Genomic DNA, 26606 nt, shown 5'->3' with positions numbered 1-26606 from the left:
TCAAACGGAAAAGGAGCTGCCAACCAAGGTCTAGATCGGGCGGGTATCCCCCTTTTTGTAGACTCGATTTTCGAGGCTTCAATAGGTTGCAAAGCAAGATGCATGGAAGACTACTTTCAAAACAAAGCAGGGATTGTATGAATGGCTAGTTATGCCTTTTGGCTTGACCAATGCTCCTACTAATTTCATGAGATTAATGAATGATGTACTCAGACCTTTTCTTGATGATTTTGTTATTGTGTACCTGGATGACATTTTGATTTTTAGTAGAACGTGGGAAGAACATTTAAAGCATGTTAAGTAGACATTAGATGTTTTTAAAAGAGAAAAACTTTATGTTAAACTCTTAAAATGTGAATTTGGCAAAACATCTCTAAACTACTTGGGTCATATAGTAGGGGGAGATGAATTGAAAATAGATCCCTCTAAAGTGGCAGTCATTGTAAATTGGCCTACACCCAAGTCTGCTACAGAAGTGAGAAGCTTCTTAGGAGCAGCACAATATTGGAGGAAGTTCATTTCTAACTTCTCCTCAATTGTAGCTCCCTTACATGCTTTAACAAGATTGAATAAGGTGTTTCAGTGGGGAGGAAAACATCAGAAAGCCTTCGACACCTTGAAAGAAAAGATTAGTACAGCACCTGTACTAGCACTGCTAGATCTGCAAAGACCATTTGAGATCCAAATTGATGCCAATGACTATGCCATGGGAGCAGTGTTGACACGACACAGTAAACCCATATGTTATCATTCTGAGATTTTTAATCCTGTAGTGGTTAACTATCCTACATATGATAAAGAATTGTATGCATTAGTTCAGAGTGTGAAAAAGTGGAAACATTACTTAATGGGTAAAGAGACAGTAATACATACTGATCATCAACCACTGCAATACTTACACTCCCAAACTAAGTTGCAACAATCAAGACATTACAGATGGATGGGTTTTCTACAACGGTTTCACTTAGTCATTAGATATAAAAAGGGCATACATAACAAGGTTGCAGACATGTTATCTAGACCCATTATAAATGCATCTACCATACTAAAGAATAATTTTGTACTACATGAGAGTTACATAGAACAATATGCTCAGGATATGGACTTTAAAGATGTATATGCAACTTTCAGTCAAGGGAAAAGAGTAGAAGAATTGGACTATCATGTGAAGGAACGACTCTTATATCATTGTGGGAAACTCTGCATTCCACAAAATGAGAGAGTAAAGATATTCAGGGAAGCACACACTTCTCTGATATCAGGTCACTTTGGGGTAAGTAAAACAGTTGCACAACTGCAAAGATTTTGCTATTGGCTGAAAATGAATGAGACAATTTCTAGATATGTAAGAGGGTGTGTTATGTGTGCTAAAAGCAAGCCCAGTAATAGAAAACTAGGCTTGTACACTCCATTGTTAGTTCCTTCTCACCCTTGGGAAAGTGTTTCCATGGATTTTGTTGGAGGACTGCCTAAATCTAGGAGAGGTCATGATTATCTATATGTTGTTCTAGATAGGTTCAACAAAATGTGTATTTTGATACCTTGTAATAAATAGATTACAACTGAACACACTGCGAAATTGTTCTTTGAACATGTATGGGTTCATTTTGGATTACCCACTTTTAATGTATCTGATCGAGACACCCGATTTGTGGGGAAGTTTTGGTCAAGTCTATGGGAACTGATGGACACCAAACTGAAGAAAAGCACAGCTTTTCATCCACAAACAGATGGCCAGACAGAAGTAGTAAATAGGACAGTGATCCAGTTACTGAGAGGATATTGCAGAAAACATCCTAAACTTTGGGATGAACACTTTTGTTATGTGCAGCATGCTTACAACAAAGCAAAGCAATCTTCTACACAGAGATCTCCTTTTGAGACCTGTTTTGGTTTCACACCAAGGTCTCCTTTGGATTTTGTCTTTGGTAAAGATACCATGGTTGATGGACACAGTGATGTGGACAAGGCAACTAGGTTCATTGAACAGATCCAGGAGATCCACTAGGCAGTACAGGAACAGCTGGAAAAGAGCCAAGCCAAGTACAAGGCTAGGCATGATAAGCATCGGATGGAGCATAGTTTTCAAGTTGGAGACCAGGTCTGGATGTATATCAGCAAGGACATGATGCAAGGTGAAGGTAAAAAGCTAAATCCTATCAGGTATGGACCCTTCAGGATACTTGAGAAGATTGGTGAAAATGCTTTTTGCCTTGATCTACCAGCTTACATGCACATCTACTCAGTCGTAAATGCAGATTGCTTGAGATTGTTTGAACCTTCAATGATTGAGGACCCTGAAGAGCAGAGTCAATTGCCTTCTATTGATGACTTTCTACCTGAATATCTTAATGAATTGTAAGAAGACACAGTGCTGGACAGGAAGGTGAGGACAATGTGGAGGGGAGATGTGGAATACCTCAGAATTGGGCTCAAAGGTTCGAAGCCAAGCAGTGCAATGTGGATTGAGATTGGACAAGTGAGAAAGCAATACCCTCATTTAGTCGATGCTTGAAAACCAACTTTTGGTGGTCCAAAAGCTTTTTCAGTGGGAAGGCCATGATCCGAATTGGATCCGTAAGAACTGTCAAAAGAACCATGACTATATTAGGTCGGGATGAACTTCTAAAAAATTCCAAAACAACGATCAAAAACACCCTAAACCAGTGGCAATGGAAACTAGCATGGAACGAAGAGGACCTCGGTCAAAGCGTGCTAACCGAGGCCCACGGAGACTGCACGGGAGGCCGAAATAGCCCCTGGGAGCCCCAGATCGAGAAACAGAGGTGAATTTTGATGCACAATTATGCATCACTAGGCGAAAAGGGTCGAAATGGGGAAGCTTTGAGCACTCGGTCGCATGGGGAGCCATAGAACCACGGGCGAAAGGCGAAAGGAGCTAAAGGACAAAGGTGGGACCCGCTCCAAGAAACCGGTGGTATTGATCGGGGGCTCCTCAAATGGTAAGTGGTTTTGGACAAAAATGGAGCGATTCCACTCAACGATTGATGCGTGGCAAGCAGAGGAGAGAGAAAAGTGCTGATTGATCGCACGCTAATGGTCGAGCAAGTCAACCGCGCGAAATGTGCATATGGCATCGAATCTGGAGGCCCCAGATCTAACGGCGGAGATTGCACCCGATGGGGGAAGTGGAATCAAAGAAGGAATAAGCCTCGGTTTGTAAAGATTTGAGGTCTGTTGACCGCCACGGTGGAGGAAGACTTCATCCATGATGTAACCAAAGAACTGAACCGATGAAGCAGGCTGGCACCGTTTACAGGAGGACATTTGGCCACTCCCTGAGCGCTGATGATGACGCCGAACATGGAACTCCAAGCGCAACTGCAGAAGGTGATTCGACGGAGGCAAAAGAGGAACTGAACAGACATGGGAATAGATGGCCTAAAATCCATGAATAGAGACAGAAGGAGACAAGTGAGAGACGCACAGTGAGACAGAGAGACCAGAATCCCAAGAGGAGGATGGAACACAGAGAAGAAGACAGTGAAGAAAGCAGAACGGAAGACAGAGGGTCGAGCTGACCAAAGGCAGCATCGAGCACCAAAGAGCTTGAGAGATTCAAGCCATCCCAGAGAGGATCTGTTTGGACTGAGCACCACATTGGTCTCTTTCCATTGTATACCAGAAGATCACAGAGTTGGTAAGCAAAGAAGTCTGTGTACTCAAGTGGCTTGGGGCATCCAAGAACCACCCTGCCAAGTAAATTTCCATTTCAGGTGACTCATACTGAGCTCTTGCATTGTAATTCTCTGCTTAAGACACAATAAAACAAGGCCACCACTGAAAGCTGGACCGGAGATGTAGCCCTGGAGGATAGGGTGAACTCCTTATTAATTTCTTGTGTTCTTGTATTTTCTTACTATATTTCTCTGTTGTCTTTCCATTTTAAATGTCTGTGTATTGGCAATCTGATCGATCCGTTGCTTAAATAACATGGACACACACCAGCACATGAGTCTATAATACCTTTATTCAATAAATCTTTAACTGAGGTCACTCATAGGGTGATTATCAGATCATTTATAAGACAATTCGTCAAGGTCGGCCAGCAACCAAATTACCCCCACATGTGGTGAATGTTTTAGTATAAAAGGAGATGACTTGAGAGTCATTTCACACACACTTCTCTCTTTATTTCTCTCCACTTGTATTTGGTTTTATTGTGAGAGAAATCTAGGAGGGAGTAGCCCTAAAACGCAAGAGGGAAGGAGGCCTACACGCTTCCCTCTACAATCTCTAATGCAATCCTAAGGAGGATACCCTAATGCAGTCCTAAGGAGGATGATCTAGCAGTAATTCAAGAGAAGAGACCCTACTTCTATACGCTACCTAAAGGAGCCTAGTTGCAGTCCTGGGATGGAAAAATAATGCTATAGAGGAGGCCCTAAACGAGTTGTACCTAGCCACAGTCAAGGAGGGTTATAACATGCCCTAGCCACAGCATAAGGAGGCTGGAACAATGTGGAATAGGAGAACTGTTTTGGAGTCCGAGTTGTTGTAATGGAGGTCAAGTATGTGGTGTGCTAGGCCAAGCCCTTAAGAGCTAAACGTTGTTGGTTTATGCATTGTTTTGAGGGACCTAAGGCTACAGGACTATTGTATACTAGGTCGTAGGCCTTAGCACCACAGCAAGGCCTGCATAGGCATGGGTTAAGAGCTGATATTGACCTTAGGTAGCCACATAGCAAAGGAGGTGTCTCTTAAGGGTGTGTCGCAGTTTTCCAGAGGGATGTTCAAGGACTGTGTGAAGAGTTTAGGGCTGCCCTAGTTCCCTAACTAGAATAGTCACGAACAACAGTATATAAACTTTTTGGAGCAGTGTTTTTATGGTGTGTTGGAAACTAGATACATGGGACAACAAGGTCACTTGGTGGAGAAAGAAAATGGGACAACAAGGCTATGATACTTGGTGGAGAAAGCAATAGGAAAGCAAGCTATGACATGGTACAACAAGGCTACAATGGGACAGCAACATTAGCATGGTGCTACAAACTCATTAGGACAGCGGCAAGGTATAGCATGCCAAATGGGACAGCTAGGCAATGGTGCTTAGTACAACATGGTAAATGGGACAGCTAGACAATGGTGCTTAGTACAGCATGGAAAACGGGAAAACTAGGCAATGGTGCTTGTTGGAGAATGGTAAAGGGGACATCTAGGCAATGGTGCTTTGTGTGGCAAACATTGGGACAAGAAATGTGGAAAACATGGTGTAGTTATGCCACATGATGGTACATGATGCAATACGACGATGGCTACAATCATGATTGATGAAGTATGATGAGATGCAGCATAGTGATGATCGGTGCAGCATGATGATGAGGAGCAGCACAATGATAGGTGTAGCATGGTGATGTAGTCACCTGGGAGAATCAGTTGAAGTAGCATGTCTTCAACTGAGTTCAGCTACCTCATGTATCATCTTCTTAGAGATGATCTATGCTCTTATTTAGATAACTCAAAGTGTTGACTTATGTTGTATATGTACTATCTCTCTCTCTCTCTCTGTTGAACTATTAAAGAACATATAAGAATAATTGATTAAGGTTTTCCCCACATTGGGGTTTGTCCCTGCCTAGCACCACATCTTGTGTCCTATTGTCTTGTCTTGTATTATGCAATTTATGTTTATGTTCTATCTGCAATTTACTTTAATGCTGATGTGATTTCGAATCTAGAAAAGATATTGAGCTAACTATGAACATTTAAATAAATTTCTCTAAGCATAAAACATACCTAAACTTAACATGGTATCGGAGCTGAGGTGAAGAGAAATCCCAAGAAAGAGTGAAAGAGCAATCACTGAAGACAGTTGGGAAAGGAAAAAAGGCTCAATCGGTTCCTCATCCCTCTTCAAATTCACCAAAGGTGAAGTTGAAGCAGAGAACATTATCAGAATGTCATAGCGAAAGCTTCTGATGGCCTACCTAAAGATCACTTCAATGGGAAGTCCGGATATAAGGTGGAAGGAAAGGAAAATGCCTTGCTTGTAATAAGTTCAACCATTATGTGAAGGTGTCTAAATGGTAGGGATCACATCACTTGATGATGGTAACAATCATTCCAGGGACATCTTATATGATCAGACAAATGACAGGTAATGCAGGTCATCAAAGAAATAACCGACTCTTCAAAGAAAGAAAGGAACCCTAGGTATGAAGAGTCAAATGTTGTCTTTGGTAAGATATAGCAGCATTATCTTATATTGGCCCTCTCCTCTAGACTCTTTGGGAATCTGGCTTATTGATTGTAGTGCTTCAAGGCACTTCATCGGATAGAAGGGCACTCTCTCTAATTTGGTAGAGATGGAAACAATTGTGGTATTATACTTGGAGTCAATGCCACCTATCCCGGAAAAGGTGTAGGGAATATTACCCCTCAATTGAATGAGAGTAACTCATGTTAGATTTCAAGCTTCTGTGGAAGTTTTTTGTAGAGTCATGATCCGGATTACCCACAGTTTCTAGTTCATTCTGCCGACGTTTCAAACCCCAAAGGGGGTCCATCATCAGGACAAATCAGATAGAAAATGAATGAAAGATTATTGAGAGAAGGGAGCCTTGCGACCTGGATATAAATAAACCAAGAACCCTAATTTTGTAAGGGCCGACACATGATTTCTTATTTATTAATTAATTTCCTTAATTTTTTATTTTTTTTAATAAAAGTTTTATAAAAAAAATTTAATTAATTATTTAATTATTCATTATTAGTTCAGGATTAATTATTTTCATCATAAATCCTTAATTTATTCAATCTTATTTAATTAAATAATTAAATCAATAATTTAATTTAATATAATTAATTATATAATTAAATCATTAATTTAATTTAATATAATTAATTAAATTAAATTAATTAATTATATAATTAAATCATTAATTTAATTTAATATAATTAATTATATAGTTAAATCATTAATTTAATTTAATATAATTAATTAAATTAATTTCTTTAAGTCAATTAATTAAGATTTAATTAATTTAATATAATTAATTATATAATTAAATCATTAATTTAATTTAAATTAAATTAATTAATTAATTAATTTGTTTTTAATTTAATATAATTAATTATATGATTAAATCATTAATTTAATTTAATATAATTAATTAAATTAATTAACTTAATATAATTAAGTTAAATTAATATAATTAATTAATACAATTGATTAACTTAATATAATTAATTAAATTAAATTAAATTAATTAATTAACTTAATATAATAAATTAAATTAATTACTCAATTAATTTGTTTAAGTCAATTAATTAAGATTTAATTAATTTAATATAATATAATTAATTTAATTTAATTTAATTTAATTAATTAATTAATTAACTTAATATAATTAATTAAATTAAATTAATTACTTTGTTTTAATTAATTAATTAAACTTTCGAAATGAAAGACCCCTTTTTCTTTATGCTTCCAAGGGTCCGGAGGGGTTTATTTGTCTGATCAGAGGAAGCCAATTTCCACTGATTTCACTCCCATTGTCCCTGTTGAGGTTCTGAGGGAATTTCATAATTTCAATGGCCTCTCTGATTTTTCTTTTATGATAGTTGTCCTCTCTAGCAATTACCTTGGCGTCTTCCAAACACACATGATGTTTGGTCTTGGACGAGTGCTCAGCAAGGGCTGATGTACGGGATCTTTCATTCTTTATGTCAGCAGCATGCTCTTTAAGTCTTATTTTCAGAGACTGACCTATTTCCCCAATATAACTCTTGCCACATGAGCAATCAATCTTGTACACGCCCTTGAGTTGTTGACAATCAATGTTATCCTTAACCGACCTCATCATTTGCCTTATCGTTCCACATGTTGTATACTTAGCTAATTCATAGGTAGGGGAACCAATGGTATTAACAATTGGTCTAAGAGGGACCCCTTCCTTATGGATTTTTGGTAATCCATAGATTCTAGGAATAACCTCACAGGAGGGAATTAGCTTCTTTTTTATTTTATCTTCCAGGTTGGTTTCCATGATGGCTTTCTTGACCTGCTTTATCACCTTGGGAATAGGGTTGGAGTTGACTCTTCTGTAACTTCCACAACTCAAATGCTCATTCATTTTATGAATGTAATCTTCCTTATTTAACACAACGGTGGCTCCACCTTTATCAGCTTTAAGAACAACTATCTTATCATGATTTCGAAGGGATCTAAGAGCCTCTCGCCCCTCTTTATTCAGGTTACTCTTTGGGTGTTTAGACCTCAACATAGCTAGGGAACATTCTTGGCTTAGCATCTCCCTGTCATTTGCTGAAAGACCTTGAGTCCCATTCTCAGTTCATTTACGAGAATCTCTTTATGTACTTGATCACAAGAAGAACATGGTGTCCATTTCGGCAATGGAATTCAAAGGTTTCAGGGTGGCATTCATCGATGAAAAGGTATGTGTTTGAAAATGGAATTTTTCAAAGATGCTTTTACTCATGGGTTCAGGGTTCGCAGTTTGTATCAAGTTGCAGGATGGTCCATTGGGGACCATGATAGTTGTCACATATCATCTATAGCATCGGAGGTCTACTTATTATGGGGCCCTACCCGATGTGAGTCAGATTGTTATGAAACCAGCTCAAGAGAAGATAGAAAAGATAGATCAACGCCTTAGAATTCAGCCTCTTCGAGGGGGCAACCTCCTTTACATTACATAAATGAAAAATTCTTGGATGATACAAATGAAAAGACCTCCTTTCTATATATAGGAGTCTAAGAGGTCATAACATAATCATAGTCGACATAACAATAATAATGTAAGGGCACAATAATAACAATAGTGGGCTTCTATGGGGCACAATAGTAACAATATGCGCACTACATGGGTACATCAATATAATAAGTGGGTTGTACTAATAACCATAAGGGGTTACACTAGTAGTATAGGGGCCTAACATGCCCCTCTCCTTCAAAAAGCGTTGTCCTCAATGCTTGAGTAGTTCTTGATGCTTCTGTATAAAATTCTCGTCCTCCCCTGTGGAATCTTTAGCGGGTAAGTTCTTCCACTTGATGAGAAACTCTGAAATTGATCGATTTCGTAGCTGTCGGGTTCTTGTTTCTATGACTGCTCCAGGTTCCAATATGATTTTTCCTTCCTCTTCAATTTCTGGCAATATTGTTTGAATTGGGATCTTTTGAAACTTTTGAATAAGTGGCCATACTTCTTCGTCCTTCTTCCATTCATCCCTTGCTTCGTTTATCCAATCTGGCTGGATAATAGAAATAGCACAAAACAATGCTTCCACATCCTCATCCTTGAAGAGTCTTCCCATTCGGTAAGGTCGCCATTTTTTAAGTGCATGTAGTATTACCAACATTTCCTTCTCATAAATAGCTTGCTTGCGATGTAGCAATAAAAATACCCAATCGCCTACATCAAAACATTTTTCACTACGATGTTGATCTACCTATTGCTTCGTCTGATTTTGCACCGAAGTGGTGTTATCCTTTAAAAGTTGGAGAACTTCTTGTTGATGCTCGATGTGATCTTTCACTGATTGAACCTTTTTCTTCTTGATATGTCCTTCTATCTCTAGAGTTTGAGGAGTGGCAATTTCTTCCAATCCTTTACAAGATATGGTTGGATTCATTTCTTGATGCTTGATGTGATCTTTCACTTCTTGAAAATTTTTATTCTTGATATGTCCTTCTATCTTGATAGTTTGAGGAGTGGCAATTTCGACCAATGAATTACAAGATATGGTTGGATTCATTTCTTCTTTCTCGATGTGATCTTTCACTTCTTGCACCTTTTTCTTCTTGATATGTCCTTCAATCTTGAGAGTTTGAGGAGTGGTAATTCTTGCCAATGCTTTACAAGATATGGTCTGATTCATTTCTTCTTTCCCTGGGGTGGGGTCCTGGCATAGATCCTCTTCTTTTGATGTTTTTTGATCCTTTTCTTCCTCCTCTTCATATTCTGTGTAAAATAATTTCTTCTCAGCACACTTATGACCTTTAGTGCATTTTCTATCACAATTGTAGCAAAGCCCTTTTTCTCTTTTTTCTTCCAATTGTTGTGGTGTAACCCTTGTAGGTTGTGGAAGGCTAGGAGAAACAACACTTCCATCTTTGTAGTTGTGAGGGGTATGCTTCCTGGTTTCCATAATTTTTCTTTCCACTATGTCACAAAACCCTTTTACTCTTTCCAATTATTGTGGTGTTGCTCTAAAGAAGGTGTTGCTCTTTGTATCCTCATAATCAGTTATCATTTCCTCCATGAAAATTGACCACGTAACAAGTCGTTTACGAGAACAAAGCCCTTCATACGATAAAAATTGATCAGTTTATAAATATGAAGATGCAATACATACCTTTTGTAACAGTGGTACACCATGTAGATCAAAATATTGCTCCATCTGAAGTATCCAATTTACCGGATCCTTGCCATCAAACTTCCTCATCTTGCTTTTTCTTGATTTTAGGAGCTCGATCTTGAAACGACTGTAACTCTGTACTTTCAGATCTTTAAGTTCTGAAATTGTGAATTGTAGTAGCCCTCTGTGTCCTCTTTATAATTCCACTAGTATGATCCAAATTGGATTCTCCAAGAAAGAGTTATGTGAAATCTCCCACAATGTCTTGATTATAGACTAGTTCAGTAGAGCGAACTTGTACGACGTGACACGAGTCACTGTTTCGACATTTGGATCTAAAAACTCATACAAGAAACTACAGTCCGTCCTCTTTCTGTACCTTCTTACAAAATTTCAATCCGATCCCTAGAGAGAAAGTTATGACGATTTTCCCTAGGTCACCTGTTTGGAATGTAATTCAGGAGTCTGCAAAAAGACCAACTTCCTCAGATCATATCTCCGCAAATATAGCGCAAAAAGCTCTAAAATTCGGACCCGAGGTTCAGCGCGATTTCTTCTCAAATGGGTTTTTTTTTTTAACTTCTGAAACGTCGCAGAAAAAAAGTTATAGCGAAAATTCCACGATGACCTGTTTGGAGCAGCAAAACCCTAGAATCCAAAGCTCTGATACCAAATGTTATGAAACCAGCTCAAGAGAAGATAGAAAAGATAGTTCAACGCCTTAGAATTCAGCCTCTTCGAGGGGTAAATCTCCTTTACATTACATAAATGAACAATTCTTGGATGATACAAATAAAAAGACCTCCTTTCTATATATAGGAGTCTAAGAGGTCATAACATAATCATAGCTGACATAACAATAATAATGTAAGGGCACAATAATAACAATAGTGGGCTTCTATGGGGCATAATAGTAACAATATGGGCACTACATGGGTACATAAATATAATAAGTGGGTTGTACTAATAACCATAAGGGGTTACACTAGTAGTATAGGGGCCTAACACAGATGGTGACAGGGTTGCCTGAATTCAAGAAGAGCATGAAGGTACATGTCTGGGATGTAACATAGGAAATTATTACAAGGGGACCATTCCCCTCATGTAGCAGGTCCACAGGTTTGGAAAAACCTGAGGGGTTTGAGATCCATGATCAGGATCTCATGTATGCAGGTGGAAGAAATCCCTCTATGGCTTGAAGAAAAACACCCCGAGCATAATATGATAGGATTGATAGTTGTCTGATGAAGCCAAGATTCACTAGGAGTGAAGCCGCTCCAAACCATTTCTTAAAGGTTATGGATGATAGACATCTCATATCGACACCTTCTTAGGACAACCTCTTTCTGATAGGTGCAGACCCTCTTAGTTACAAAAGCAAGAGGGAGTCGGATTCCAGATTTAGAATGATGAATTGTGAGCCCGTGACTACCTCGATGGATCTTAACTTTTAGAAGTTATGTGGTAGGGGTGCCGGACCTGTTTTGGGAAATGACTTTGAGTTTCATAAACTCATTCGCATTGATGTTCTTGGTGAACTTTCATCCGGATATATGTTTTGTAGTTAGCATGATGAGCTCATATATGGTTGAGCCTCACTAGATTGGTGCCAAGAATCTTCTGATATATCTTCGGGGCACAATCTCTCATGGATTGGGATACACTTTTGGAAATATGAAGTTGCATGATTATTCGAATGTTGACTGCGCAAGCATTGTGAAGGATCGCAAGAGCACTTTTGGGTGTTGACTCTCTTTGGGTTTTGCTCAATATCGTGGATGAACAGGAAGCAGAAGTCGATTGTTATAAGCACCGGTGAGACTGAATACATAGCTACGAGTATGACCTTGTGTGAAGCTGCCTGGTTGCGGAAGCTCTTCAATGAGTTGTTTTTACACATGATGGATACCACTATGATCTTCTGTGTCAACCAGAGGGGGATTCGATTATTGAGGAATCACATATTCTATGGTTGCTCTAGCACATAAACATCAGATACTACCTTATCTGGGATATGGTACATTGATGAGCGAGGAGGCTCCATCGCATTGAGACTAAAGTACAGGTCGCAAACATTTTGTCAAAGCCCCAGGGAAAGGTCAAATTTGTGACTTTCCTGAACAACTTGGAGTCATTGAGAGGCCCTCTTATGAGGGTCCTGCATGATGCATGCATTGAGCTCTAAGAGCTCCGGGGGGGCTTGGGGTATTTCTTGGTGCAACAAGCGACCATAGGGTGACTCACCCTCCCCTAATGGTGTGTTGTGTACAAGGTGAATGGTTCAGACTTCCCCTGTGATACCCCGTGGTGACTTATGGATAGGATGAGTGGTTCTCCTGTCGAGGCATGCTACCCATGCAGTCTGGGACTCATGGGAAGTACCTCTCATCTGGCCAATGAGTTGGGAAATGGGTTTAGGGACCATAGTATACTATCGATGGATGCATCATTGTATCTACCATACTACCTATGCTAGGATGACCTCCATTTATCTAGGATCAATGAAACTGATCTGGTTATGAGTGGTTTAAGACACTCTCTTTTGATATTGGTATGGGATCAATGAAACTGGTCTGGGATCAGTATGCATGGTTTGAGACACTCTCTTTTGATATTGATCTGGGATCAATTGGAACTGACTTCAGATCAGCAAGAGTGATATGACACACTCTCTTGGAATTGATCTGGGATAAGTAAGAGTCGTATGACACACTCTCTTCATATGGAACTGACTTCGGGTCAGTAGATAATGGTATGAGACATTCTCGATCAATTCTTCTTCTTCATGGTTCAGTATAGCAAAGTAGAGCATAGCAGAACAGTGCAGGGCACTAATGGAAGAGATAGTATAGTCTGGAAGATGGACCAATGGATGGAGTTCTCACTAGTTGAGAGGGATTGTTAAAATTGGCAACTCGGGCCAAACTCCATGTGGGTCATCTTATTTATGGCAGCTGATATTTTTATTGGATCCCTCTCATCGAAAGGTGTAGGATTGATCTAAATACCATTCAATTCCAATAAGTATTCATGGAGTTATGAATTTATTTGTGTTATAAGACAATTCGTCGAGGTCGGCCAACAAAAAAATTACCCCCACATGTGCTCAACGTTTTAGTATAAAAGGAGATGACTTGAGAGTCATTTCACACACACTTCTCTCTTGATTTCTCTCCACTTGTCTTGGGTTTTAGTGTGAGAGAAATCTAGGAGGAATTAGCCCTAAGACGCAGGAGGGAATGAGGCCTACACGCTGCCCTCTACAAGCCCTAACGTAGTCCTAAGGAGGATGATCTAGCAGCAATTCAAGAGAAGAGACCCTACTTCTATACGCTGCCTAAAGGATCCTAGTTGCAGTCCTAGGATGGAGATTAAATAATGCTATAGAGGAGGCCCTAAATGAGTTTTACCTAGTTGCATTCAAGGAGGGTTATAACATGCCCTAGCCACAGTGTAAGGAGGCTGGAACAATGTGGAATAGGAGGATTGTTTTAGGGTCTGAGTTGCTGTAATGGGGGCCGAGTTGCTGTAATGTAGGCCGAGTATGTGGTGTGCTAGGCCAAGTACTTAAGGGCTAAACGTTTTTGGTTTAGGCACTGTTTTGAGGGACCTAAGGCTACATGACTGATGTGTGCTAGGCCGCAGGCCTTAGCACCACAAAAAGGCTTGCATAGGTGCAGATTAATGGTTGATATTGACCCTAGGTAGCCGCGTAACAAAGGAGGTGTCTCTTAAGGGTGTGTCGTAGTTTTCCAGAGGGTTTTGCAAGGACTATGTGCGGATTTTAGGGCTTCCCTAGTGCCCTAACCAGAACAGTCATGAAAAATAGTATATAAACTATTTGGAGCAGCATTTGTATGGTGTGTTGGTAGCTAGATACATGGGACAACAAGGTCACTTGTTGGAGAAATAAAATGGGACATCAAGGCTATGATACTTGGTGGAGAAAGCAATAGGACAACAATCTATGACATGGTACAACAAGGCTACAATGGGACAACAAAATTAGCATGGTGCTGCAAACTCATTAAGACAGCATGCCAAATGGGACAACTAGGCAATGGTGCTTAGTATAGCATGGTAAATGGGACAACTAGAAAATGGTTCTTAGTACAGCATGGAAAATGGGACAGCTAGGCAATGGTGCTTGTTGGAGCATGGTAAAGGGGATAGCTAGGCAATGGTGCTTGGTGCAACAAACATTGGGACAAGCAGTGTGGGAAACATGGTGCAGTTATGCCACATGATGGTACATGATGCAGTACAGCGATGGGTATAGTCGTGATTTATGAAGCATGATGAGATGCAACATAGTGATGATGGGTGCAGCATGATGATGAGGAGCAGCACAATGGTAGGTGCAGCATGATGATGAGGAGCAGCACAATGGTAGGTGCAGCATGGTGATGGAGTCACCTGGGAGAATAAGTTGAAGCAACATGTCTTCAATTGAGTTTAGCTACCACATGTATCATCTTCTTAAAGATGATCTATGCTCTTATTTAGATAAGTCAAATTGTTGACTTATGTTGTATATGTACTATCTCTCTCTCTCTCTGCTGAACTATTGAAGAATATATAAGAAGAATTGATCAAGGGTTTCCCCACATTAGGGTTTGTCCCTGACTGGCGCCACATCATGTGTCCTCTTGTCTTGGCTTGTCTTCTATGATTTTTGTTTATGCTCTATCTGCAATTTACTTTAATGCTGATGTGATTGCTAATTTGGAAAAGATATTGAGCTAACTATGAAAATTGAAATGAATTGCTCTAAGCATAGAACATACCTAAACTTAACAAAAGTCCAATTTGAAATTCACACAACGTTGCCTACTACTCCAAATGATGCATGCACTTTCCAGCATACATTTAAATCTCTAGAGTAATCACAAGGTAAAAATTTGAACAATGGACAACACACTAGCAAGCAAAGAGCAAGGGAATTTGCAATCAGATACAAACAGGTTCAGATTAGGATTCTAGCTAAGGAAACCTATAAGTTATGCATCTTTGTTCATTGAATGCTCCATTTTCATTTTTTATTGAGTAGGAAGCAACTGGAATTCCTAAAAAATAGTTCAATTAACTCTAGGTGACTGAAATTTCCCATTCAAAACAAGTCAAGTAAGAGGAATTCATGTCTAAAGGTTAAAACCATATAAGTCCTATATTAAAAAATGGTTGCTAATTTCATATGGTGAGAACCTATCGATCACACTAGGCTACACAATAACGTTGAAGTTGTGGATGCTTTTAGGAAGGTAGGTTGGTTTGATTTCTTTCATAAATTAGAGGGATAGGACGATGCAACAACACTGAAGATTTCCCAGGATCCTAAACACCCCCAAGAGCAAGACTCTAGCCATGAATTCTACACTATTGTCAGGGGATTAAGAATCTTTGTAAATGAAGAGTTGCTAAGTGAAGTTACTATAATTCCTAGAGGATAGCCTTGGGATAAGGATGATATAGTACTCATCCTTAGAAACAAGGCAAACTATTTTAGATCATATGGTAATTATGAAGAAAATATGAAGAAAACATAAATGGGGTGAAAAAGGAGTCCCTTCAATATGAATGGGCAGAGATAACATGTAATGTCATTAAATATTTAACTTGTGAGGGAAGGCTAATCATTGTATATTCTTACCATTTTCGAATTTTGCATCAAATTCAAACATTGAGCTATAAAAAACCACAACAAAGGATAAGTATCCCATATTTCATATTGCATTCCCTACAATAAATGTGTGTTAGAATTAAAAAATGGAAATTGGACGTTGTAGCACATCACTACCTACTTGAGTTAATCATTTGTCATGAGTTAAAATAACAACTCCCTCGTCTGTCAAGGGACCAAATTGTATCTTCGGGGACATGGCATGATAAAATATCATAAATAAGACACCCCACAACACCTCCTTCAATGGGAGTAGAGGGTCAATCAAGTGGGAAGACATCTAGTTAGAAAGAGACCAAAAGGACAAGGATAATAGTTTCAGATGAAGAATTTACCGCTACATTAATCCATCTATCCACTCTGAGATTTAAATGCCCAAGATCCAAGAATTCTAGGGCATCAGTTTTGGTAGTTAAAACAAGGGAAAATCAAAACCATTCTTCAAGAACCACAAGAAAATTTCAACGTGATAACCAAAAAAATATTTTCATGCTAAGGGGGATGATCCAAGAACAAGAAGAAAATAGAACACTCAAAGACTTCAAAAGATGTGCCTACAAATTAAAATATTACTTTGATGAATATTACATTAACCTTTACCTTAGAGATGATGAGAAACAAAAAATTTATCAGGAATTTAATGAATGTATTGAGAAAATGTATCATGTCAAAATGGGTATGGTTGCAGTGAGGTAGATGGTTGAAATACCATTCGTTTGGCCCCACATTATACCCAAATTTTCCAAAAAAATTGCCACAAATGAGGAGTATGGATGGAAAACAGTACATAGGCAATTGTATTAACTATTTGGAGAGGATTGATGCTACAATCAAGAAGGAAACTAAATCCTAAGAAGGATGTTCCAAACTACTGAAACCTATCACGAATTTGATTGAAGAGTATGAGTTTATTGTTGTTGGGTAGTTAGAAAATCCAATAATAGTTAAATAATGCCTAAAAACCCTAGAAGGAAAAATAGTTGAAAGGAATAATGAGGTGGAGGAAATTCAACAAGTCAAATATCATTATTTGGGATAGTTCATTGGAAATCCAACAAAGCAAATTACAGACATATAGGCATGTGTTAAGATAATGAAAGAAGTCTTAATTCACGTTTGTAAGTCAAATTTAGTGCATTATAGGGCATGACAGTCTTCCCTTAGCCAAAATGGAGAAGATCAAGGAGCAGCATCAAATCTAGGAAGCATATGTACAAGGAGAAAAATAAGATACAAAGAATAGGAAGAGAAAGAAAAAGAAAATGCAACCACCTCTTTTTTCTTGGCCATTACTTCGACCCGATATACCAAGTTTGTACTTTCGTCTTTCAATAGTGTTTCTCATTCCTGGATGTATTGCATAAAAAAGTGTACACGTACATACTTCCTTCACTTTGAAGTTGACTTATTCACTCGGACTATAAAACAAAATGTCATAATGAGTATCCAAGTGTTGAACCCTATAATTAAAAGATGCACATTAGTGAGTTAACAGAGAAGATGGAGTGTAAGGTAAATTTATACTTTCTTCAAAGGATTATCTTATTTCATTCATTTTAAAGTGCATATAAGAAAGTACTCCTGCTAGCTACCCTTCGTTAATAAGACAACCCTACCTACAACCACCATCTGAATTAGTACGTTTTCAAGATGCTTTTCTTGTAACATTTTGTTATGTTTGTACATATGGCAACATTTCAGGTGAAAATAAAAATCAATAATAATCAATCCATATGCATACATACTTAAGATTATACTACATATATTTACACCAAAGGTGTTCTGTTTGTTGGGTTGGGTTGGCTAAACATTATTCATGCCAACCAATCCCAACACTATATTTTCATTGTCCTCTATCGATTGAAAATATGACATGTGGATTCCATCCTTTTTCAAAGACTTGTATGTGCCATACATGGTGATGAAATAGAGCTTTGTCGTCTTCTCGGTTCAATATCATATTGATGCTCTCCATGCCCAACAGAGGAAAACAAGTGTGGAGGTCATATATAGATAAACACTTGCTCCCTTTCGTTTAGACTCTTGGGTTTGATCGATCATTAAATGGAGAGCTCATATGAAATGGTGCCATTTCCTTTACTCACAATGCCCATTGAATCAACATCCATACCCTATTCAATTCCTTACTGATTTGCTTCACATTCTCCTCGCAAGGCCACTCCAGCTGAGCTCACTTGGATTGGTGTCCTTAGGAAGTCCATTGCCTCCTTCATAAACATGCAAAGCTAGATGATTATGTTTCAGATGCCCAGGCTAAAGTAACCAAGTTTTCATAGAGGTATGGGAAAATATTGGATGATTTATAGGAATTTCTTGAAAGCCACAAAGGACCACCTAATTGTGAATTATGGGTAGACTGAGAGAGCAGTGCCTAAAAGAAGTGGGTTTCAAAGACATTTTTAAGAATTGAAGGAAGAAGAGAATGAAAAATCTTTGATCATATTTGAACAAGTTGTAATACTCTTTGATAATACTGAAGATGGAGGGAAGCGTTTAGAAAACTCGATAAGGGGAATATTTGCAGGACATATTTTTTATTTGGGTGCTACACAACTTGTTGAAGCATTTGAAAGGGATTTCATGTCCTTTTTAGTTAGTTGTGAAAGCTTACTACCTCGACCACGGGTCATCGATGACTTGGAAACATTCAAGTCAAGTTTGATGAGGAAGTCTTGGAAGAATGTTGTCATATTTGTGGATAATTATAGTGCATGTATTGTACTAGGGATATCACTTTTTGCAAAAGAGTTGATTCGAAGAAGTACACAGGGAGTTTAAGCTACCAATGATTACCATCCATTAACTATGTTACCTACTCTAAATTGGTGGAAATTGTCTCAAAAGTGAACGAGATGAAAGACGGGCGGGAATATATTCTGCGAGTATATGCAAAGAACCTTCTTATTGTAAGTTCTGAAATGATTTATTGGTTATTGATCTTTCATATGTATAAATTGAGCTTGCATATTTATCAAATGATGTAGATCTAGTTGTTTTGGAGGGTATGGGTTGTGTGATTGAGATCAATCTATATGCATAGTTCAAATGTGATTCACTAAAGTCGAAATGGTTAATCATCCTGAAGTTGTTGAGTTTCTAGGGGGGAGACTTTACAATTTCATAATTAAATATGTAGATGTTATTCCATAGAAAAATATAATTGTGAAGTTGGTATGTATCAGGCGTGTTATCGAACTAATGATCCGAAGGGATTCTCATTGTAAAGGTTGGTGTAGCGAATTGATTTCTTCTCTTTGTAATGCACTTGTCTCATTATTTTAGAGTTATTGATTCAATTGTCTTCTCTTATGTATTATTGTCAATAATCCTTACATAAATAGATTACAAAAAATTATCCTATATTATGAGATATCATGAATCCAATGAAACCATTATATCATGGTTGGGATGACTTCTCAAAAAGTCACACTCCTAGTAGACACTATTGTGGACTATGCTTCAAGATAGTCATAGAACATGCATTACTTTCATACATCCTATATAATTTAACTATTGTGTTTTGAATATGATTGTTAGTCCTCTAAATTGTCCCCATTCTTGTCCTTTTTCCCTTTATAAACCACAGATATTTACCTATATTTTACCCTTTTCACATACCCTCATCTTGCACTAGTCCAAGCATGGTCATATATTTCACATGTACTTTATTTTTCATATTTTATTTCAATTTCACATTTAATTAATTATTTAATTTAGATTTCTTACTTTTAATGCACTTTTGCAACTTATCCTTATCTCCAATAAATACTTGGTAAATAAAGCCACTTAACGTGACTGTTGATTTAAGTGCAGGATTGGATCTCGCACTATTTCCAGCGCAGCGAATCCGCACAGCAGATCTGGACTTCCCTAACCACCACCATGTTTTTTGCATCGTTGGCCACGAAGACCAGATCAGCCAAAGACAAGACTAAAGTTGCAAATTGCTTGAATGGAAGCTGAAGATTTGGCCCACGGCCAACAAGTTCAATTGTCTATATTTAAAAGCCGAGAGGCTAAAATCTACATTTTGTTATGTAAACGGTTGACCGAATGGCCTGTACTAAGTTTAGTAGTTACGGCCATGGGCCAACGGTCTATAAATCACAGAATGTAAATAGAATTAGGAGATGAGCAGATAGAGGAGATAAAAGCACTGTGTTCCAAGCGTATTTTATATTTTTGTTATCGCCCAAATCTGGGCTGGAATCTGTATTCCACGATGTACTTTTCCTTTTTGAATTAATAGAAAGAAGGATCTCGGCCTCATGCTTTTTCAAATCTTATCTGTTCTTTTAAGCCAATGAGTCTAATCTGAATTACTGAGTAGCATCGTTTCTTAGACGGGAAACGAGCTAGTTGGCTAGGGCCCAGCCAACCCAGCTCATTTACCCTATTTTCGGTTTTGTATTTATTTATGTGTTCTTATTGTTAAAGTGTGATTTAATTTAATTCTATTTCCATGCACATATATTCCTACCAAAGTGTGAGCGGATCCGTCATGTGAATTAGTTAGATTTACTTTCCTGCATTTCCTTTCATGCAATTTATTTCAGTTGGTTTTCCCCGCCTGGTCCAAGCAGGAGAAATGAACCTGCACCAGTGCACATTGGTGTGATTAATCATTTCCTGCAATTTCCTTTCATTTGATTTATTTCAGTTGGTTTTCCCTGTTGAAAATAGCAACAAGAAATGTTAAAAATAGAAATGCTAAAAAATCAAACCGAATATTCCAATTTTAATTTATCCTTGAATTAAAATTCGAATTTAGTCCCACCAGCTGCTTGAAAAATAATTAATTAATTCATATTGGATTAATTAGTTGGAGAAATTCAAGCTAGAAGTCTTTATGAAGTCATGCAACAGTTATCCCTTAAATTAAGGAAGTTATCCCTTAATTAAGGAGATAAGGATGAGTTGTATTTGAGTTGTAATTAGTTAGCTCACTTAACTGAGTAAGTCCAGTTAAATTAGTTCCAAACGGTTTGAGGAACTAATTGTGAGTTCAGACAGTTAATGCATGCATGCATGCAACTAGTGTACTCCAGATAACTGAGGATTCTCTCGTAGATAACTCATGCATGTCAGTTCAGACAAAGAACCAGTTGAGATTAAAGACAGGGACATTGTATTATCATTTGGAGGAATTTTCCTATAAAGGAAACCCATCCATGCAGAAGGAATAAGGTTCCTTGAAGATTGCGAAGTTTTACAGGGTGTGAGATCAGTGTGAGTGATCAGTGTTACACTTGGTAATAGTAGGATCACCCAGGAGAAACAACACAAGGAAATAGGAGGCTTAGAGGGCTGAGGAGAAGGTTTGTGAGAAGTCGTGTTTGCCTGTGAGCATCCAGGAGGATTTAACCGAGCGTTGGTTAGCTATGAGATCTAAGGATTTGTGTAATCTTGATGTATTTCCACCTTGTTTTATAATACATATAGTGGGGTTTTTAGTTGAGGCTTTCCCCTGAGTATTTTCAGTGTTTCATGTATATTGATTCTTCTTCTGGTTATATGTGTTCAGCTTGATATTGCTCAAAGTTTTAAGCTTCTGCAAAGTTGATAGTAGAAGTAGGTTATAGTATTTTGCTTTGGTATATTGTATTATTGGGTTAACCTGCAGCGTTTTCTCTACAAGATGTGTAGAGAGCAAAATTGATACATGGTATCAGAGCGAGGTTTTGTAGAAAAAGTTCTACATGGTATCAGAGCGAGGTTTTGTAGAAAAAGTTCTACATGGTATCGGAGAAATGGTTATCATAGATGTGAACATTTTACTAAGAATAATTTGAAGTTTGAAGTTCGAGGTTGTAGTTGAAAACCGAATTCACAAGATGGGACATTATGCAAATAATTTGCCATCAAAGAAGTCCAAGAATGGATCCTCGGAAGGATTGGAAGGTGAGGCATTAGCCTCTAATTTCGAAATGGACTTTACCCTCTTCGCATGCATGGTGTCATCGATGATGGGTTGTCTTTGGTATATTGATAGTGGAGCCTCATTCCACATGACCGATGATAAAAATTTATTCAGTACCTTGGAGGAGAAAGGCCTCAAGATGCGCATAGAGATGGGTGACGATAGAAGGTATAGTGTTTCAGGACTGGGCACAGTTACTTTTCAGAGGTAGCATGGAGCTCCTGTCACCTTGACTGATGTGAAGTATGTGCCAGGACTAAAGAAGAACTTGGTATCGATTGCGATGTTGGAGGACAAAGGCTACGATGTTGTCTTCAATAAAGGAAAGGCGTTCCTAAGACACATAGCCATGGGTCAGACCAAGAGGATCAGGATTCGAGTAAAGAATCTCTATAAACTAGAGGTAGATGATTGTGTTGCATTGAGTTCGAAAGCATAATTAGTGCAAAGCCAAGACATTGGCGAGTTATGGCACAGGCGGTTTAGCCATTTGCATCATGGGGCCTTGAAGATAATGCAGCAGATATCTACCAGACTTCCCAGAGGTAAACTTGAGCAAGTTGACACATGCAAAGGTTGTACCTTGGGAAAGTACAGCAAGTCTTCCTTGCATGATCGAGACAGTCGAGCAGAAGTGATCTTAGAGTGAGTTCATACTGATGTGTGTGGACCATTCTCGATGGCATCCACAGTGAAGAAAAGGTATTATGTGATTTTCATTTATGATTATTCTCGTAAACGCTGGATTTATTTCATGCAGAAGAAGGATCAAACCTTCTCAAAGTTTTGTGAGTTCAAAGCTTTGGTTGAGAAAGAATTAGGGAAGAAGATCAAGGCCTTGAGAAGTGACAATGGTGGAGAATATGTCTCTCAAGAGTTTAAGGACTTCTGTGCAGCGAAAGGAATTAAACAGGATTGACGGCAACTCATAATCCACAGTAGAATGAGGTGGCCGAGAGGAAGAACAGAACGATTGTATGCGCAGCACGGGAAATGTTGCATGACCAAGGCCTACCACTTCATTTGTGGTCTGAGGCATGCAACACAATAGTCTATTTGCATAATAGAATCCTACATCACATACTTGGGATGAAGACACCAGAGGAAGCTTTCTCCGGTAAGAGACCAGATGTGGGTCACTTAAGGATCTTTGACTCATCGGTATATTTCCATGTGACAAAGGATGCATGAAAGAAGTTTGAGCCGGAAGCAGAGTTGGGGATACTTGTGGGGTACACTAATACACCCCACAACTATTGGGTGTATCTACCTACCAGTTGGAGGACAGTGGTTCGCAGAGATCTCAAGTTTGATGAGCAGAAGGCCATGCAAGTTTCCCTTGAGAGGGAGCTCAAACTATAGGCTATGGAGGAACTGTTGGTTCCTAAGGAGGAGGAGCCTCAGGCTGATGCGGAGCAGCCACATGTAGAGGTTCCAGGAGTGGAGACATCCACTCAATCAGAGTCTTCCAGAGATGGACGGAAACGCACAAGAGAAGCTGACAGATTGTTGTCGGATGTGAGAGAGAATGTGGGAGAACCATCTTCTCAGCGTAGGCAGAGGAGGTCACTTGAGAGGTACACTGGATACATGGCCCTTGTTGGGGAATGTGTTGAGATAGAGTCATCTTCCTTTGAGGAACCAGTGCAGCAGCCGATTTTGGTTAATGCTATGGTGGAGGAGTATGACTCCATAGTTCAGAACAGTGTTTGGGATGTGGTTCCAAGGCCAAAGAACAAGTCAGATGTGAGTTCCCATTGGCTTTACAAGGTAAAGCAAGTTGTTGATGGTAGTTTGGAGAAGCATAAGGCAAGATTTGTTTCCCGTGGCTTTTCATAGGTCGAGGGGATTGACTATGATGAGACTTTTGCACCTGTCGCAAGGTACTCATATATCAGATCTATATTCGCTCTATCAGCACAGATGGGTTGGAAGATCCATCAGATGGATGTGAATACTGCATTCCTCAATGGCCAGATTGAGGAAGAGGTGTACATAAAGCAGTCGGAAAGTTTTGAGACCTTCAATCGTGAGTCATATGTGTTCTGAATCAAGAGAGCTTTGTATGGGCTAAAGCAAGCACCTCGTGCTTGGTACACCAGGATTGACAACTACTTCACCAGGTTGGGCTTCACAAAGAGTGAAGCGGATGCGAACCTGTACCACAACATGGTGAAAGGTAAGCAGTTGATCATTGTACTTTATGTTGATGATCTCATATTGACAGGTGATGATCAGTTGATCATGTCTTGCAAGGAGGACCTTGCAAGATAATTCGAGATGAAAGACATGGGTCTCATGTATTACTTCCTTGGCATGGAAGTATGGCAGAAGGATGGGGAGTTGTTTGTGTCTCAGGGCAAGTGTGCCAATGAGATACTCAGGAGATTCCACATGGAGAAGTGCAATCCCATGCAGACTCCTCTAGCAAGTAATTGGAGGAAGGAGGATTCTACTTCAAGAGAAGTAGTAGAGGCTATTGTGTATAAGCAGCTTGTGGGTTCACTGATGTACTTAGTGAACACATGACCAGATTTGTGCTATGCAGTGAACCAGTTGAGTCAAGCGATGGTTTAGCCTACGAAGATGTTTTGGAAGGCGGAAAATCATGTATTGAGATACCTCAAAGGCACATCTCAGTATGGATTATGGTATATACGGACAAAGGGAGTGAAGCTACAGGGCATCACTGATGCAGATTGGGCAGGGATCCCATAAAATCGAAAGAGGACATCAGGAGGGATTTTCAACCTTAGGTTAGTAGCAATTTCTTGGTACAACAGGGAATAGAGGTCGACTACACTCAGTGCGGCAGAGGCAGAATACATGGCTGCAAGTCAGGAAACATGTGAGGCCATATGAATGCATAAAATCCTAGTTGGTTTGTTTGATTAGAGGATGGATCCAACTGTGATCTATTGTGATAATCAGAGTTGTATCAAACTCTCTAAGAATCCAATATTTCATGATAGGTCTAAGCACATCAACATCTGGTATCATCATCTCAGAGACTGTGTAGCGAGGAGGATCACGTTGCTGAAGTATATTTCAACAGAGGAGCAAGATGTTGACATTTTGACAAAGGCATTGTCAAAGTGTAAATTTGAGTTCCATAGAGACAATATTGGGGTGGCAGATAATCCCTTTCTTTTTGAGAGGGAGTGTTGAAAATAGCAACAAGAAATGCTAAAAATAGCATTCAAAATATTCCAATTTTAATTTATCCATGAATTAAAATTGAGACTTAAAATTCGAATTTAGTCACACCAGCTGCTTGAAAAATAGTTAATTAATTCATTTTGGCTTAATTAGTTGTAGAAATTCAAGCTAGAAGTCTTTGTGAAGTCATGCAACAGTTATCCCTTAAATTAAGGAAGTTATCCCTTAATTAAGGAGATAAGGATGAGTTGTATTTGAGTTTTAATTAGTTAGCTCAGTTAACTAAGTTAAGTCTAGTTAAATTAGTTCCAAACTGTTTGAGGAACTAATTGTGAGTTCAGTTAGTTAATGCATGCATGCATCCAACTAATGTACTCCAGATAACTGAGGATTCTCTCATAAATAACTCATGCATGTCAGTTCAGACAAAGACCCAGTTGAGATTAAAGACAGGGACATTGTACTATCAGTTGGAGGAATTTTCCTATAAAGGAAACTCATCCATGCAAAAGGAATAAGGTTCCTTGAGGATTGTGCAGTTTTACAGGGTGTGAGATCAGTGTGAGTGATCAGTGTTACACTTGGTAACAGTAGGATCACCCAGGAGAAACAACGCAAGGAAATAGGAGGCTTGGAGGGCTGAGGAGAAGGTTTGTGAGAAGCCTTGTTTGCCTGTGAGCATCCAGGAGGATTGTACTGAGAGTTGGTTAGCTGTGAGAGCTAAGGCTTTGTGTAATCTTGATGTATTTCCACCTTGTATGATAATACAGATAGTGGGGTTTTTAGCTGAGGCTTTCCCCTGAGTATTTTCAGTGTTTCATGTGTATTGATTCTTCTTCTGGTTATATGTGTTCAGCTTGATCTTGCTCAAAGTTTTAAGCTTCCGCAAAGTTGATAGTAGAAGTAGGTTATAGTATTTTGCTTTGGTATATTGCATTATCGGGTTAACCTGCAGCAGTTTCTCTACAAGATGTGTAGAGAACAGAATTTCTACATTCCCCGCCTGGTCCAAGCAGGAGAAATGAACCTGCAATAGTGCACGTTGGTGTGATTAATCATTTCCTGCAATTTCCTTTCATGTGATTTATTTTAGTTGGTTTTCCTCTCCTGATCCAAGTAAGAGAAATAAACCTGCACTAGTGCACGTTGGTGTGTTGCAGCAAGTATTTCTAGTCTCTTTCATGCAATGTTTCTTTTCCGTTCTCCTAAGTAATATATATATGTAGATGGCAGTTTGATTCTTTAGTGGTTGTTTCGAGTTATGGTTATTTACCTTTATTCTACATACAGTTAAGATTGGAAACATCTACATTTGCACATTATTTCTGTAATTAAGTTTCATTTGCAATAGTTAACACTTATTTTGAGAACCGATAACGAAGTGCAAGAAACTCTGCTCAGGTGCAAGAACCGGTTTCTTGTCACAAGATTCAAGTTCTTAAAACCCATAAGGTTCGAGCCCTTGCAAGAAGTTAAGAATCTTTG

At 38.7% G+C, this 26606-nt stretch overlaps 1 pseudogene; it reads left to right on the top strand.

The window, feature by feature from the left end:
• The first annotated feature begins 18085 nt into the window (after positions 1–18085).
• On the top strand, positions 18086–19192 carry LOC149259218 (damage-control phosphatase At2g17340 pseudogene; annotated as a pseudogene).
• The last annotated feature ends 7414 nt before the right edge of the window (positions 19193–26606 follow it).

Source organism: Pinus tabuliformis, chromosome 6, assembly GCF_031772625.1.
Source record: "Pinus tabuliformis cultivar Carrire ecotype Pingquan chromosome 6, CPIR1, whole genome shotgun sequence".
Taxonomy (NCBI): domain Eukaryota; kingdom Viridiplantae; phylum Streptophyta; class Pinopsida; order Pinales; family Pinaceae; genus Pinus; species Pinus tabuliformis.
This window is presented reverse-complemented; position numbering and strand designations above follow the sequence as displayed.